The 18,694-nt window shown below is 33.5% G+C and overlaps 1 long non-coding RNA gene and 1 pseudogene across 1 annotated transcript in view; one reads left to right on the top strand and one right to left on the bottom strand.

Moving 5' to 3' along the window:
• Positions 1 to 18,694, top strand: part of LOC120891862 (uncharacterized) — a 284,577-nt gene that overhangs the window by 199,402 nt on the left and 66,481 nt on the right. The window lies entirely within an intron of this gene.
• On the bottom strand, positions 14,169 to 15,674 carry LOC101957162 (serine/threonine-protein phosphatase PP1-beta catalytic subunit pseudogene; annotated as a pseudogene).

Genomic DNA, 18,694 nt, shown 5'->3' with positions numbered 1-18,694 from the left:
CTTTCCTGATACAGGAGTTTCTTTCTTTCTTTCTTTTTCTTTTTTTTTGCCAACATCTCTGAAATTCTGGCAGACAAACTAATTAGCTTAAGGATAGAGTAGTATTTCAGATCCTTGACAATTCCTAACAATTATATTTAGTCATTTTTAAAAATAGGGTCAATTTTGGTAATTAATTTTTTAGAAAATAATAAAATTTACTTAGTTTCAACTTTTGCATAAAATTATCCACAGTACTAATCTCATACATTTACTCCCTAATATATGTATAATTATACCCTTTATGTTCTTAATATGTTATTTATTACTTTTCTTTTTTATTTATTAATTTTATCAGAGGTAAGTTGATTTTATTGCTTGTCTTGTTTTTTTGTGTGTGTGTGCTTTTTTTTTTTTCCCACAAAACTGTCATTTGTTTTTGTGGGTTTTTTCCTATTGTTTTTTTTTTCTATTGTATTACCACACTCATTAATTTTCTTACTGTACTTTATTTAAATGTGTTTTAGTAATATTTTAAGACCATTGTGTATTTTTTATCTTCAGTGTTTCTTATTTTGTATAAATTGCATTTAAGGATATAATTTCATATCTGAAATTTTAGAAGCATTCTATAAATGTTAATAGATAGTACTTTCAGTTTCTTTCAGTTCTAAATACTTTGTCTTCTTTTGTGATTACCTCTTAACTTGATAATTATTTAGGAATTTACTTTTAAGCTTCCAAACGGCAATTAAACTCTTTCCTATTATTGACTTTTAGTTTAATGGTATTATATTTATAAAACAAAGTCTATACTAATAGTGTTTTGAGATTTACTGAATTTTTTAAATATGTTAATTCCAGGTCATTTTATGCAAACATTCCAAGGTTCTTAGAAAGCATATGGGTCTTGTATTTGTTGGGTGTTTTATTTTACATTTATTTATTTATTTGATCACGCATTAATTTTGTTGTGGAAACTTACTATAAGCTTACAAACTTTACATGCTTAAGTTATATTTTGAAAGAATCAGGTTAAAAAAATGCATCATAATTTTGGACTTGTAAATCTCACTTTGTAATGCTAACATTTTTTGTCGCCTTTAAAAGATGCATTGTTTAATATGTATAAGTTTATCTTCTTTCCTGATGGATTGTTCCTATTATTATCATCATTATTATATATTACTATATTGTCTCTCCTTATTTCTATTAATTCTACCTGCCTTAAACTCAATTTCTGGGATGTTGTCTTCCACAGTGGCTTTCTTTTGTTAGTATGGATTTATCTACTCATATATTTTTAACCCTCTTACTTTGTGTTTCTACTTACCATGCTTATTTTGTCACTTGCCTCCTCTTTCTTGCTCAATGTTGAATTGATAACATCATTCCTTCTTTTTCCCCTATAATTTTTAAAAACTATATATATATATATATATATATATATATATATGCATCCAGTGATTATTTTTAAAGTTTTAAGATACATGCTTATGTGATTTAAAAAAAAATTATTGCTATATAGTATTTTTAGACTCCTCAGATCTTAAAAAGGATCCTGAAATACTTTACAAAATAAATAACTTATCCTTTTTTTGTTATTAAAATCTTTGTTTTGACGATTCTTGTAAAATCACAAAAACATTTTTAACAACAAATAATTTGTTTATTATATCATGTTTTTCATCTGGGTTTATTTTATTTTTCTTTTGTTGAAATTCACTTTTTGAAAGTTCTTTTAATTGAGGGCTGTGAATAGTATATTGTTTGATGTTTTATATCTACATATATTATTAATTTTTCCTACACTTGAATGATAGTTTTCATGTATAAAATTTTAGGTTGATTTATTTTTATTTCTCCTTAGTATTTTGAATGATCATCCCATTGCAGTATTAGTCTGGGTGAAAATTAAAATAGTACAACCCATCAAATACATGGTTTGCAGACCACCAGAGCTCATCAGGAGTCAGAGCCCAAACCAGCATTCAGAAGCAGGGTTTTGGCTTCTAGTTCGTCATTTGTTCTTTTCTTTCTCTTTCTTTCCCTTTTTCTGTCTTTCCCTCCCTCCCTCCCTTTCTCCCTCCCTTCTTTCTTTCTCTCTTCCTCCTTGTCTCTCTCTCTCCCTCTCTCTCACTCGCTCCTTCTTTCTTTCCTTTATTTTGCTTTTAATCAACACGTGGTAACTGTACCTATTTTATGGGGGCACCTAGCTCTTTTACTTGTTTTAGGGAAATTCCATTAAAGGTTGTAGTTTTATCGGTGTTAGTTCATACTGATTAGAGGAGTGGAGCTGCAGGAAAGCCTTGCTTGTTTTTAATTCAAAAACACCCCAGCATAGAGGTCTTTTTTTTTTTTTTTTTGTAAGAGAGAAGAGAGAGAGAGAGAGAGAGAGAGAGAGAGAGAGAGAGAGAGAGAGAGAGAGAGAGAGAGGAGAGAGAATTTTTTAAAAATATTTATTTCTTAGTTTTCGGCGGACACAACATCTTTGTTTGTATGTGGTGCTGAGGATCGAACCCTGCCCGCATGCATGCCAGGAGAGCATGCTACCGCTTGAGCCACATCCCCAGCCCCAGGCCCCAGCATAGAGGTCTTGTCTCATTTTCTGTTTTATGACTTGACCCCAGAAGTGTTTATATTTTAATTTATCTCAGGTATGTCTTTCAATTTACTTCTGTTCCAGTTTATCCATCATTGCTATGAGATTATTGCAGAAGGGAATCACTAAGCATAAACTTAAAACGTCTTTATCAGAAGGTACTACATCTATGTCTTAGATGTGGTTAAAATAATTGTAATCAATTTTGAAGATACAGAAAAATAAATTACAAAAGAGGAATCTGATAAGTGTTATGATTATTAACTAGAATTAAAGTCCTTAAACATGCTGGGCACCTAAAATATAGGAAATATTTGGTAATTTCTATATTCTCTTATAGCTCCTTCCCCACCCATCATTTCTTCTTTTCTGTATTCCAATAGCTAGTCAAGGCACAGGGTGAAGGAAATAAGAATACAGGGCTAATTAGTGATATATTAACCACAAGATTCTGAGCATCAGGGTTCTTGGGCCAGGGCACTGTCTTTCTGAGTCCCCTGCCTGTATTTGTATGTCCCCTGTCACTGTACAACAGTCTTGGTGGGAGGAATAACTTTGGAAATAATTTTGTAAGAAGTCTCCAAAGCTACAAGGAATATTTATCACTGAGAGATAAATTGGGATAATGGGGGTAACGACTTGGATGAATGGATACATGCACAGATCTAATGATAAATTGATAGCTTAAATAAAGATTGGGGTGCCAAAACAGTGACAAGATAAGTTTGTATTGAAGAACTTACATAAGCCCTTTCTTTGACTTGTGGACTCACTTCTCATGTTCAGGATCCAGTGGCCTTGCCATCCTTCCTTGCCTTACTTGCTGTATTCCCCAAGGAATTAGAAACTATTTTTGTCCTCTCAGTGTTCACTGTAGTCCACTTTTCACCCTGGGGCACCCTCTTTCTTTAAGCTATGCAGTAGTTCCTATGATTTAAAGCAAACATCTCAAATACAAAACAAAGGTCTTGTATTTTGGTTTCTAAGGGCCCTTGTTTCTAATTATCCTAGGGAAACAGATGGGATAAGAAAAATAATAAACACAAGGAAGTTACTCAAAAGTCTTTCAGTATAACCCTTGCTGTTTAGTTCTTTATTCACTTCTGTTTTTAAATCCTGGCAAAATAGTTTTAAATAGTGGAAAGAGGCTAGGTATTTGACTTAAATAGACCTGAGCTCAAATCCTGACTCCTCTACTTATCAACTCTGTGAACTTTCCCAAAGTCTGTAAGCCTCAGTTGTCTCTTCAGTTAATCAGGGATAAACGTCTATTTCATCAGGTGGTTGTAACAATTAAATAAAATAATCTAGGTATATAATAGCCATTGTTTTTATTAATATTTACCTGTGATATTAATCTCCCTCAATCTTTGTGAATCCCATGTGATTTCATCTCTGAAAATGTTAGAGGAATATTTCTCCCTAAAAGGCCATTCATAACTGAATAGTGAATCAGGGTCAAACTGAAGGTTTGAACTCTAAACTAGGCTATTCCTATTTCTTATATGATATTTATAAGGACCTACTATAAAGACCAAGACATTTCTTTGTTGACAAAATGTTCCAGAAGACTGAGAGTGTGGATACCAATGTCTCACAGTTTCTGCTCCTCAAACAGGTGTTACCATATTATAGTGACCTTTTCTTCCAGTGTCAGGACTGCACTTCTTAAATGCAACATTCTCTTGAATGTCCTTCTTTACTGTCCCATAATGTATGAAAGAAGCCTTTGACAGCATAGGTAGCAGGATCCTAAACTTTTATTCACTGTACTCTAGCTGTACTTTATCTCCAACACAATTTCTAAAGCTAATAATTGTAAGAATTGATAAAGGACTATTGAATGTGACCTTGATGTTTAGATCTCAACCCTACATTATAAGTTTTTAAGGAATGACTGGAAGCAAAACAGTGAAGACTTGAGCATCTCTCATCACACAGTTTTTGAACTTCTGTCTAACCCAGGTCTAGGTGAGCTGGGCTTACTAGCTGTGGGTTATTATGTATAATGTATGCTTCAACTGTAATAGTCTTGCCTCCTTGACTTATCTTGAAATTTAGTGGAAAAGTTTCATAAGCTCATTTTGTCATTTAAAAAACTTTGTTGCATAAGTTACTTAACTGCTTCACTGAGATGATTTGATCCCCCCTACACATACACAACTTTTAAAATTTATGCTTAGCATATGTGTGTTCATACACAACTTTAGAATTTTGAGGTGATTGGTCTCTTTTATACTTCTCCAGGAATGTAACAAGTAATGTGCTGGCAAATATTTAATTTCTGGTGCTTGGAGTGAGAGAAATTCAGATTTGTAGGATTTACCAATTTCCATGGTATAAATACCTCCAGATTGGCTGAAAGCAACCAATTTGAAAACATTCTTAATATTTAACAATTGGTTAAATTTTCATACCACTGAAAGTAATTTTGTGTACTTCCATGAATAATATACATCTATGAAGATAGCTTATTTGGTGATGATATTTTAATAACAATATGCTTATATATAAAAATAAATTTGAAGTATTGTAATATCCTTTAATGTTACTGAAACACAAATCACATATTACATCTCAAGCTATAATTATCTCATTAGTTTTTCATTCAATAATGACAAAGGGAATATGCTTGCTTTCTATGCCCCTTACAAGGGGCTATTTTATTTTGAAAATTTTGGTATAAAGATAACTTTTTTAAACACTTAAAGATATTTCATCTTTAAAAGTAATTTGTTTCCTAGTATAGTTTGGATCAAGAATGTCCCTCAAAGCTCTATATCTTAAAATCTTGGTCTCCAGCTTGGTGCTAATTGAGAGGTGGTGGAAACTTTTAACAAGTGGGGCTAATAGGAGGTCATTAGATCATTGGGTTTTGCCCTTAGAGGGGATGGAGAGACCCTTTCCTCCTCCTCTGTCAATTCTGGGCATGAGGTGAATGAGTCTGCTCCAACATGCACTATTGTCATATTGTGCTGCCACAAGCCCAAAGCAATGGGACCAACCAGTCATGAACTGAAAACTCTAAAATTGTGAGCTAAAATAAACTTTTGTCTACAACTTGATAATATCAGATGCTTGCTAGAGTAGTGAAAATCTAACTAACATTCGCTTTCTTCTAACTCTGTGGTTCAAGAGAAGAAAAGAGGCTTCAATCTTTCAGTTGGAAAGCTAACAAGATTTGGAATGCCAATACTTCTTAGACTAATATAGCAGTTGATAGCCTGGCTCAATGATTACCTAAGAATGTCAGTTCTCATTTGTTTTCCTGGTGCTGGGGATTAAACTCAGGATCTAATGCTTGCTAGGTAAGTGCTTTCCAACTGAGCTATAATCTTTACGCTGGATTTTTGGATCTTGAAGGAATGAATCAGTCCATTGTTTTCAGGCATATTTGTGGTTGGTTTGTATCTCCTAAACTGTGAATCCAGATTCAAAGAACAATAGTAGGATTTGATTCCTTTGGTTAGTGAGTTAGTGCAGATGCATCTCTGTTGTCATCCTTCAGTGCTTGCCTAAGCCTTGGTCCAATCCTAACAAGCAGAGGCTATTTCCTTTTATTTCTTAAGTCAAAGAAGAAAGGCTTTAGTGGTAAGAGCCCGATCTGTACTTGAATATTGAAGAAAGAATTGATTATCCTTCATATCCCTGTTACAATGGCTGCCTGATAATTGTTGCTATTGTACTTCTTCATTGTAGCTATCATCATTATCATCACCATTATCACCATCATCATCTACCAGCCCATGAACACTTGAACATTGTGAAATAATTCTTGATTCTCTTCGTGAGCTCTTATAATTTCGGAAATTTCCTAATTATTCTATGCTAGTATGGTTTAGATATTGAGTGTCTCCCAAAAGTTCATGTGTGAGACAATGCAAGAACCTTCAGAAGTGAAAAGATTGGGTTATGGGATTCTTAATTCAACCAGTGAATTAATCTCCTGTGGGTTTAACTGAGTGTTAACTGAAGGAAGGTAGGGTGTGGCTAGAGGAGGTGAGTCACTGGCATGACTTTGGGGTATATATTATGTATCTGGCAAGTGGAGTCTCTCTGCTTCATAATCATCATGTGAGCCACTTCTCTCTGCCACCTCTTCCACCATGATGTTCTTTTGTCTCACCTCAAGACCCAAAGTATGGAGCCAGTCTTCTATGTACTGAGACCTCTGAAACTGTTAGCCCCTAAATAAACTTGTCCTCCTCTACAGTTGTTCTGGTCAGTTATTTTAATCACATCAGCCAAAAAGCTGACTAAATCACTAGCTTTCCAGCCTCTAGGCTCTTGTATATTTCGTCTCTTCTTTCTGATAACTATGATTCCTTTTCCCTTTTCCACCAAATTTTATTATCTTTTATTTAGTAGATTAGGCATCTTAAAATAATTCCAAGGATAGCCTAACTCTGTATTTACAAGTAGTAGCCCTACTGTGCATTCCCATTTGTTCATACAGCAGCCAATGGTGTCATTGACTGTCACCTGACTAGCCTTACTTATGTTTCAGCTGTGTCAGTCTTAGTTTTATTGTTCATCCGATATCTTACACGATGCGTAGCACATAGTAAGATATTAAAAACCTCATTGTGTGAATTAATAGAAGACCAGATAAATTATCTTGGGCATTCCCTGAAAGGTGTTATAGTTTGATCCCCCAATGAAAGTTTATTTCCTTATAATTCCCATTTTCCCTTAAGGTGTTATGCCAAATGGGATCTTTGGGTTAAAGATTCTGAATAATTGGACTGTAGTTAATTGAGAGCTTAAGGATTTTGCTAATTTTTCAGAAAAGCTTATTCCAAGTCAATTAACTCAATAATTTTCCAGTTGAAACTTGGTGGTGACTTTTCAACACTGATTTGTGTAGGAAGGAATAATTTTATATTGTGAGGTCAGAGGGAAGCAGCTATAGGTCTTACCATTTCTCTTTGACATGTCAATATGTAGTTTAAAGAAGCTCAGACACTATTTGATAGCATTTTCTGAGGTAATGTTACCTAAAAAGTATTTCTTTACAATTTAAAATGCTTGTTAATATAGTCTTGCATTTTCAGTGGCCAAATTGCTTTTGAAAATGGCCAAAATAAATCATAAGATGATCCAACAAATATGGAATTCACTGGTTTAAACAGTAATAAGTTTTCCAAAGTGGAAGATTTAAAAATATAATCCAGTGTCTTCACTGTGTTGTCTGGTTTAAATTTCTACATATGATGGCATTTTTTGGCTATGTTGCCACATCTCCTTTGAAACTATTATAAAAATAGATACACACAAGAGCAAGTACATAACAATTGATCTTGGTAGGAAATTGCAACTCCAGCAAAAGCAGCATGAATCTGAATAGTTTAATGAGTCTTACAAGAATAAGTATCTGTGTACATAGGTGCTTTTTTTAAAAAAAAGACATGATTAAACTTCTGTTTAGTATCTAAGGCAACTAGCATTATTTGCATATTATCTATTATTATTTCTACTAAGTATGCTTTTATGTTTTATTGTCATGAACAAAAGACATAACTTTAGGTTATATTCCAGATATAATCATTCATGTAAATGAACTGGGGTACTGACAAATTCTTTCCTCCTTCAGACTGTAGATTTTAATTGAGATCTGTTTGGACATACAGAGATCTTTAACTGAAGCAATTTAATGGGGCTGTGGAAAATGTAAAAAAAAAAAAGGATGACTGGAAAATAAAACACAGAACAATGACTTCTATGTGTTGCAACAAAGGAAGATGGCAGGGAAAACTTTAAATTCCCAATGAACTGATTTAATTTTAAATAAAGCATGGTTTTCCATTTCTTCTATCAAATTTCAACTGAAGCAAGCATGTAAAATTATTTTTATCACCTGTATTTTATTACAGAAATAATTCTGCACAGGTAAAATTACCCTTAGTTGGCTAATATATTCTTCCATACCAGATTGTGTTTTATAAGGTATAGTTAGAATGCTGATGACTTTTATCCCCATGAATTCAACGTCTTTACTTAAAATAGAATTATAGTACTTTATTTATGTGTGTTCTTCATGATGATCTGAACGTTAAAAGCACACAAAAATAGTATTAAAATTGAATAATGCTATAATATTGTTAATGAAATAATAACCTTTAGGGTTAAATTTGGTTGCTTTTTCAATGTGATAAAAATTAACTATTTTTCTTTCTTTGTGTTGGTAAAAGAAAATTAAGACTTCATCTCTCTAGGATTTTTTGCAATGTTAAGTCAATATCTCAAATGTTCTATCCTTAGTTTTCAGTGAGCCCTCTTGTCTTACTGGTTAGTTGGTTATTTTGTGAAGTTACTATTCTATTACAGTGACTAAAGCAATATAAAAATAAGGTAAGTGTAACAATTTTGGTTCTCAGCAGGAATGGTTAAAAAAAAAGTGCTTTGCCCTTATTCTCCCTTCCCAAGCTCCTGGCAGACAATGATAATCAATTATGGAGCATTTTCCAACTGGGTTTGAAAATAGAGACATTTCAGTTGGCACTTGAGTCAAAACATATTTGTTGGTTTGATGTGAACCACAAATTGCATTTCCAATCCTAGTTGACTTTTTTGCTTGGGAGGAAAGTAGAATGGGCTTAATATAAATATATTACCTCTACTAAAAAATCAGTTCTGAGTGTATGCTCTACTGATACACAATCAGAATTGCAGCTGTGTATACAAAAGACACAGTGTTATTTATGACCCAGGCTGAGGGGCTTCATGCCAGCCTACACAGATGTAGCAGCCTAACTTACAGAGGATTCTGGGCCAACATCACCCTTAATTCTGGAAATATAGTAGCAGAGTGCCAAGGAGCAGGAATTCCTCCATTTATCACATGATTGATGTTTTTGGCAAGTTATTGCAACAGAAGATATAGAAACTTTATGGTGACTAAAGCCAGGGCCTGTCATTTTCTCCTACCTTCAGAAAAATTCAGCTTTATACTTGTGCCAAAGCCCCTTATTAATTAGCAATATCCTACACTAATGGTTATTACTGTAGTTTGCATGCTTAATGCTCATATGTTAAAGGCTTGGTTCCCCAGGGTGGTGCTATTAGGAAGTCATGGAATGTTTAGAAGGTGCAGCCTAGACACAGGTCATTACCTCATTTGAAATGTGCCCTTAAAAGCAATTATGAGACCATGACTCCTTCTTTTCCCTCTTACTTCCTTCCTGGATATAAGGTGAGTAGTTTTGCTCTGCTACATGCTCCCATCATTTGCTTGTTTGAAACCCCAACCATAAGCCTCAAAGCAATGTGTCTACCTGATGCTGATAAGACCTTCTAAAACCATGTGCCAAAATAAAACTTTTTCTCTTTTTAATTAATTAACTGGGTTGTTTTGTTACAGCCATAGAAAGCTGAGTAACTCAATAACTGTGTCTTTAGGCTAATGTTAATTAGCATAATACCACACTCAATAGACATTTTTTTCTTTTTTTAACTCCTTTTAGTTTCAGAGATGAAAGCTAAGAACCAATAGCTCTCTGTGACTTAGGTACTTTGTGGTCCTGATTTAATGCCTTACTGGTGAAGACTGCTATTTTACAGGTTCTGACCAGATGTTGGTACACTCTGGATACTTAATGGTAAAACATAAGGCTTGAAAGAACAAATGTTATTGCTGTACTCATATTCTGTTGCCTATTACTCTTTTGCTTCCCTTTTCATAAAGCTTTTGCACATTCTCTTAGAGCAACTATCCAGGACAATTGCATTATCTATAATCGTTAGTTTTTCCCTGATTCACTGCTTGTAATTGACATCACTACATTTACTCAAATTAAATTTGAGGAAAAAAAATGTAGTGATTGAAAATAGCCTGTTAAGTGAACCAGCTAGAATGAACAGTGATTAGTAATGAAGAAAGATAATGATATGCATTGTGATAATTATTGCAATGCTTTCCTATCAAATGATCCTTTTAATTTCTTTCTTTTTTAAATATTTGGCAGACTCCTTCTGTAAGTATTTTTAGAATTGAATGCTTATTTTAAAATGGGTTGAGTCAGGCTGGTTGTGACACTCATTTTTATTGATCCAGACAATGAAAAGAGGCAAAATGGATTAAGAAAGTGTATTTCTAAGGGAAATAGCCCCCTAAACCACCCCAATTGGAGTTTCTACTTCCTTTGTGAAGATCTCTGATCACTACCTAATGTCACCTCTTAGGTTTAGCATTGGTCCACAGCAAACTTTTCCTCAATTGATCCATGTCACCTTTGAATGAAATTTTAATAACAGCATAAAGCCAATACAATACATTTCCTCCCATAAAATAAACTTCTTCTCATTCTCATTGTCATTAAATGCAGATGGGATTTAAACCTTTGCTAAGAGCTATTTGTGATGACAACATACAGTATTCGTCTCAAATCACCTATGAAAAAGTAACCTCTGTTTGTATAATAATCCATTTCTCTACTTCCAGACTTGACTTGATTTGACAGTTGTGCTACTAATGGAGACAACAAAATGGTCAAAGTGTTTTCACTGCTTGAATCTAGTTTTTCTCACAATATTTTGGTAAGAATTATCAATTTATGGGATCATATGGTTATTTTGGGCTCTGTGTTTGGCAGCACAATCTTTGTCTCAAAGACCAGGACAACCTACTAGTAAAATGAAAAATAATTGAAATTTTAAAATTGGTCCTTATGTCCTGAAGCTTGGTTTTCCCTGTTATTCTTCTATTTACTAAATGCTCAACTTTGGATTAGGTTCTTTGGTCCTTGGTTTAGTTTAGTAATACTCCTATAAGAAGGCAGTTACGGGAATTGTTGACATAATATAAGCAAAGATGCTTTATAAATAACCAAGAATTATTTTTGGTAGCATTGTTGACTCTCTTGTATTTTACATTCATATGCATTTCTGAGCTAAGTTAAGAAAATTCCAAGTAATCCATTTACAATTCTGTTCATGGTTGTAATCAGTGTTTTCAATGGTGAGATACCGATCAAAGATTTTGATTATTTCTCCTTTTTCCAGAAATCGATTCCAACATCAGTTCTCTGTGTATTCTAAATGTCCTAATCTTCTCTATATTTGCTTTTAGAGGGACAAAGAGTATGGTCTTCTATAGGGGAAATATTTGCAAAAGAGTACAATGGCTAAGCCTATCCTGAACTTATACCCCTAAGTTCTATTGTTTTATCAGGATAATATAGTTCAATTGAGATGCTCTTTACTTAACTTGTATCTTAGAAGAAAAGAATCATAGAAAGTGAATCAAGGAAAGGACTTTAAAGATTCACTATTCCTTTTTTTATGTGGAACATGAGTTCTAGTTAGGATTACTAGCTTGACTATGAAATTGCAGTATTACTTTTTTAGAAACATATTTTTGTCTCTTCACATAGTATTTTTTATTGCTTTTACTAATAGCAACGAATATTTTCATCTTTGTTTACTTGCATTAATATCCTAACATTTCCCAATGCTGCCCTATATCCCTGAATATTCAAGATTTTTAATCACTTCTCTTTTTTATTGACTAACCTTATAACATTTCAGGTATAAATTCTGTCTTCTGGTTGTGTTCTTTTCAAGCTGACCAGGTTCAAAGGGCATTAACATACATATTAAAACATCATTGTCTAAGCATTTCAGAGCTTATGCATTATTTTATCATAATTAAAATGAACATGAGCATCTTTGAAGGACTAGCAATCTTTAAAGTTGGAAGAGAAAAATGGTGTAGGTTGGACTTTTGTTTGTATAACTGATACAGATGGTCAGAGTATTTATTCAATTAAGCCAGGTAAAATTAATTTTTCTATCACTACATCTTTGGTTATTGTATAATGAATATTGACTCTAAATTATTTTCCTAGAAACCTTATGGCAAGAATTAGTTTTATTTTATTAAAAATTTTGGGGGGTACTAGCATTGGAACTTAGGAGAGCCTTACCACTGAGCCACATCCCCAACCCTCTTTATTTTTATTTTATTTTTTTCAATTAGAAAACTTTTACTAAATGAGAAAACTATGATGTGCTTTAAAACACAATGGAATTAGGAAAAAAAGACATATGCATTGTAAAGAGCTTTTGCACTGTGCTGGAAATCAAATATTTCTTACAGTAATACAATGTGCCAATCCATAAAATGTAAGTTAACAGAATTCTCAATTTAACATTTTCAAAGACAATATTAAGGTAAAGAATTTTATGGTAGCACATATAGAAGGGTATTATAAATATGATGTCTATCCCTGTGAATCTTACAAATTTAACAATGCTCAATAAAAGATTTTGGAACACATTAATGAATCACAAACCTGTGTCCTATAAATTCTCCTTCTAAATCTTTATGTTGACTTTTCTATTCCTTGCTATTTGTTAATTATAAATCTAGAAGAAGAAGAAGAAGAAGAATACTGTAATAAATTCTTGATCATGTACAGAGTAAACTACCATAGTTTACTACATATCTATACAATATCATATGATCTTTGATTATGAAAAACCAGAATTAAAATCTTACTGACACAGCCTTAAAATAGTATACATAGTATATGTATTTGATAGTGAATCACCCAATACCAGTAGTTGAAAATACATCCCAAGTTCTCTGCATATTTGATTTTATAAGCATCCATTTAAATACATCCTTTGTACAGAGGGAGGAAAAGAGCATCAGTTTTCCAAGGCTTGTCAAAAAATGATTCTCATGTTCTGTGGATTTAAAAGAAAACAAACAACAAAAACCACAAAAACAAAACTGATGCAGGTGAGGGTGTTATTAGGAAGTAGACATGCCAAAAGGTGTTTTGTGCAAATTAAAATCTAAAGCCAAGGTTTTATCACATTACCAACTACTTGGGTAATACTATACAAGCCTTATCTTAAAATTAAATGAAATGCTACTACATAATAGAGCATCAATAAGCCCAAATCCAAATCAGTGGTAATTTATGTAAAAGGCAAAAATATTTACTATCAGCTGTATGTTTTCCCAAACTATTTGATTAAAAGTTATTGGATTGGATAGTTTGCATATTTTTTAAAACTTTCAATCTCTAAAGTTCCTTTTACTACAATGAGGCATAGTTTTCTTAGTAAGGGCAAACAAGTAGTCAAGTACAGGAAAATAATAGTTGATGAATGTCTTTAAAGTTCTTTCCATGTATCACTTTCAAAAATATTTTAGAAAAAAATTTCAAATAGTTGCCATCATTTTAGGAAAAACAAACAAACAAAACAAGCCCCAAATAATAAACAACCAAGCAACACTAAAACCACATTGATGGATCATCTTGCTTTCATCTGATTTAACTACCACATCTAGTTTAACTGGAATGATTTTCAACTTTAAAAATTGTGATACATGAAGATGTAAATTTAATGGATGATTTTGAATTTGGTTTTAACTTTTTTACTGAATATTATGAGAGTATACTTATTAAAATACAGCAAGCACAGCATATCTTTGTATTAGAAAAAAATTTAAGATCATTTACCCATCTCCTTAAGTTAAAGGTGTGACATCATAAAGGGTGACAAATGGCAGGATGGTTTTACAGTGCACACTTATATATTAGGAAGTATCTCCTTAACAAGTCTGATGGTTTCTTTATAGAATTTCTTCACTTTTTTTCAGTGGATTATCTATTTGAGGTAGAGTGACAGGACATCCAGAATTCAGTCCACCATACTGATACTTAGTTTTCATTTCAGATGATTTCAATATCTGAAATGAGCATATCAAAGTTTCATCCACATTCATCATTCTACCAGTATTATCAAACTTGCCACAGTAATGTGGGGCTGAAAATAGGGTGATCAATTGTCATTTTGCAAAAAATTCATATCCATCTTCCACCACCTGATGGGCTCGACAAATCAAGTCTAAATCATGATGATTCAGAAATTTACTGAATTCATCAGCTCCAAAAGCAAAGGAAACACTATGATCAGTTTTCTCCCCAGCCTTGCACATCCTTATCTGGGTCAGACCACAGAAAATTACAGAGCAAACCTATATCAGGGATATCTGTGGGTCCTATTATTCTCCAAATCTGCTCCATATATTGCAAGTCTGGTGATAGTCCTCCATAAAACAGAAGATCTTCTCATCCACAATGGCAGCTATAGGCAGAGAGTTAAAGCAACCGGTGAAGGTCTTCCACAACTTAAGATTAAACCTTCATTTGCATTCATCATAGAATCCATAAATGCATTTGATGATAGCACATTCATAATTTTCTCTTGAGAGAAAGAAGTTCTCTGGATATTTGATTTTATAAGCCAATAGCAAACAAATGGTTTCCAAAGACTGCTTTCCTCTGTCCACATAATTTCCGAATAAAACAGATTGGCTTCTGGTGGGAAACTTCCATATTCAAATAATCTCAGTAAATCTATATACTGTCCATGAATATCTCCACAAATTTTCAGTGGTACTTCTAATTCCAAAAGAATAGGCTGGCTGAGCAAGATTTCATGAGATTGATACATAAGCCCTGAACTTCTGCTTCAGTCAACTGCACAATCTTTCCTGGACAACATCCTTATGCTAAGGAAAAGATCTGTATAAAATCCACTCCCAGAACAGCAATCAGAGGTAACCTAGGGTAATGCACAAATAGAAGAGCAAAGAAATACACATTCCAGGGACACACTATGCCCAGCAGCAGGCACCCTTGCCCTTTCTTAGAAAGGGTCACTGAAGGCCAGCATGACAGCCAGGGGAGTCTCAAGGCCCTTTCTGAAGGCTCTCTCTCTCTATTTTTTTTTTCTGAAACAGGATCTCACTACATTGCTGAGGCAAGACTCGAATTTGGGATCCTCCTGCCTCAGCCTCCCAAGTTGCTGGAATTACACAGGCCCGGCTATTATTTTATTTTTAAAATGATAAATGTCATTGTGGCTGCTCTAACAAATTGCTATCTGTTTAGAGCTTAAAGGAACAACTGTGTTGTTATAAAGGATTGGAGTTTGGAAATCTAAAATAGGTTGACAAGGCTTCATTCTTTGTGCGGCTTGACAGGTAATCTGCATCTTTGCCTTTTCCAACTTCTGGATCCTCCTCATTCCTAGGCTCATAGACTTGCATCATTCTCACCGCTGATTCTGTCATTTCATCTTCTTCTCTGACTGATTCTCCTCTTACTGGTGATTAATTTGGAATAATCTAGGATTATCTCCTCAGCTCAAGGTCCTTTACTTAATTACATCTGCAAAGTCCTCTTGCCAGGCAAGGAAAGCTGTTCACCTATTCTTGAAATTATGATGTGAGCATCTTTGGAAACCATTATTCTGTCTAGTGCATGGTAATACGAATCATTTATAAAAGATAAAAATGCTAAATTTGAGAGCAAAATACTTTTTTCAAAACATTTATCCTTGATACAGGATGTTCAAGCTTTTTTCAAATCATCACCCTTGATAGAAGATGTTCAAAACAGTAGTGAAGATGTGAACCTGTTTTTACTTGTGGGAACCAGTTTAGGCAAAGACAATTTTATTTAAACTTATCTTGATGAGTTAGACTAGTGAAGAAAAACAGGACCGTGGCTTATTTCAGGTCTTGCTTATCCTAAGGGGATGATTTGTCACTTTGAACAATTACTAGAAGCAAAGGACATCTAATTTCCAGAAGGAGAGAAAAATGTATGTGAGTGGAGTTTTGTGAAATATAGTTAATTTCTCTTTCTGAAGGCCTGTGAATATGAACCATCCTACTCATGAGAGCAGGATTCTTGCGGAATCTTGACTGACCACTAAAGGAAACGCTTAGCTCAGATAATTATGTGAACAAGAAAAAATATTATTTCCCTGAAAATATTCCATGTAACATTTTAAAAATGATTCAACTATATCTTGTGATTGGTATTTTTTAAAACTTTGACTGTTTCTCTACTACTGTGGCAACTCATTGCAGCATTTATGACATTCTGCAGAACATGATTGATGAGTTTTACTTTTTTTTCTTTGTCTAGAGGAAAATAGTCCAAAGTTTTAAATGATTCTTTCATATAAACAATAGAGTTATTACTATTGTTATACTATTGTTATTTTTCAGTTCTGAAATAATATCTGAAAGGGATGAGCTAAAATAATTCAATGATTGGGGAACCAAATCTGGGCATTAGATCACATCTCTGTGATGTGAATGCCATAAGAAAGTCTTGCATTCTTAAAGTTAAGTGTGAATCTGTCATATATTCACTATAATTTTTAAGAAGAGTAAGGGGAAAAGAAGTTAAGACAAATGAATTAATCTTTTGGGGGGAGATTTTTGTTGAAAGAGAGGATAAATATGTTCAGTGTAGTGAAAACAACCTATGATTGATATTAGGGCATAGGGTCCACCTTGCTGAGCTCAGGGTGGAGATTGTCAGAGTAGGTATGTTCTTCCCTGGTTCCATGCAATGACACCTCACTCTGGATCTATTTTCAGTGGTGTATAATCTTCCCAACACATGCCATGTAGTCAATAAACATTTCTACAATAAAAGAAGAAGCATATATAAAATTAAGGGATGAAAAGCCTTATATCCTTCTCAGCCTTACTTTGTAATTAATTTTTCTTTTATATAAGTGAATTAAGCTGAGGCTTGAGAGTGACATGTTTAAATATCTAAAGAGAAACCAATAAAATTAAATAACTTAAGACCAGTTGTTTCTTATTTTTTAGATATTTGTGTGAAAGAAAAGTAATGCTGGAAACCACAGGAGAAGGATGGAATAAATTTAGTATAATTTTACTTTTATGTATTTATTTATTTATTTACTTACTTATTTATTTTTGTCTTTTGATACTGGGGATTTAACCCGGAGATACTTTGTTACTGAGTTACATATCCAGCCCTTATTTATTTATTTATTTTTTATTTTGAGAAAGGATCTCACTAAGTTGCTTAGGGCCTTGCTAAGTTGCCCAGCCTGACCTCAAACGTGCAATCCTCCTGTGTCCTTGGTTGCTGGGATTATAGGCATGTGCCACCAAACCCAGCTTGCTTTTTTTAAAAAAATATATGATTAGTATTTAAACTATTATTCTAGTTAAGGTCAATCAGAATTGATATATACAAATTAAATATGTCTGGTTGTTATCCCAATATTGGGTACACAGGTGTTAGTTCAAATTTGAAGCAGATGAGATGGCAGTGCTACACTAGCAGTTATCCACATGATCACCAAGAGACACTGGTGCCTTAAATCCAAATTAAATGTGCCTGAATCCCAAGGTAACTGTTTACCTTTATTCTAGACATCTCTAGCTCTAGAATCTCTTTCCTTCTGAAGTCGCCTATTTCTGGATTACTTCAAAATCTTGCATATATACCTTCCTATTTCTGCTCTATGATGTGCTCCCCCACATTTCTGTTCTTCCCTTGAATTACCTGTGTACATTCTCAGATTCTCATTAGATCAAGTTTTCACATGTAGAGAACTAATCCTTGATGTTTTTGAGAAATGGAAAAGGTTTCAAACCTCAGGGTAAAAAATTGTACTTGAGTACTGGACATTTGCATCATTTTTAAAAAGTCATTTATTGCCATTTAGTCTCTCTAGCCTGGTTAACTCTTATCAGAGCAACTCAGAGCCCTCTAACTCCAGTTTCCAAGCTAGTTTTAATTTCTGTTTTATGTCCAGAGATTTGGTGAAATGAGGTGTTCAACAACAGCCTAGAATTTCACATGCTCTCTTCCCCACTCAATTCTGTAAAGAGAAAGGAGCACAGAGAGGTTCCCTACCCCCGTTGATATGCATTTGTTTTCCTTCTACAAAAGATAGTTATCACTATAGGTAGTTTATTCGATTAAGTAACATCTTTTCCTTAAAATGGTATTAGTTGAAGTTATAGTAGTGCTTTCAATGTTAGAACTGTGAAGTTAAGAGAAAAAACCTGGGAAATTCAATCAATTGGTACAGATCTGGTGACACATGGCAGTCCTTTCTATGTTTCTTAAATAGTTGGAGTAGAGATGAAATCCTGCTCAGAACCTTTGAAAAATTAAATGATAGAACATATGTGCAAAACTAATGGATGTGCAAGTTAAGCGTGGTTTAACTGTGAACAGTCAAGAAAACTTGAATGTACATGTTCTTTAGATTATATGTAAGAGGAATCCCCTTGCACAGAGAGTTCAG

The sequence above is a fragment of the Ictidomys tridecemlineatus genome, chromosome 2 (assembly GCF_052094955.1).
Source record: "Ictidomys tridecemlineatus isolate mIctTri1 chromosome 2, mIctTri1.hap1, whole genome shotgun sequence".
NCBI classification, from domain to species: domain Eukaryota; kingdom Metazoa; phylum Chordata; class Mammalia; order Rodentia; family Sciuridae; genus Ictidomys; species Ictidomys tridecemlineatus.
The sequence above is the reverse complement of the archived record's forward strand: the minus strand, read 5'-3'. Positions and strand labels throughout refer to the sequence as shown.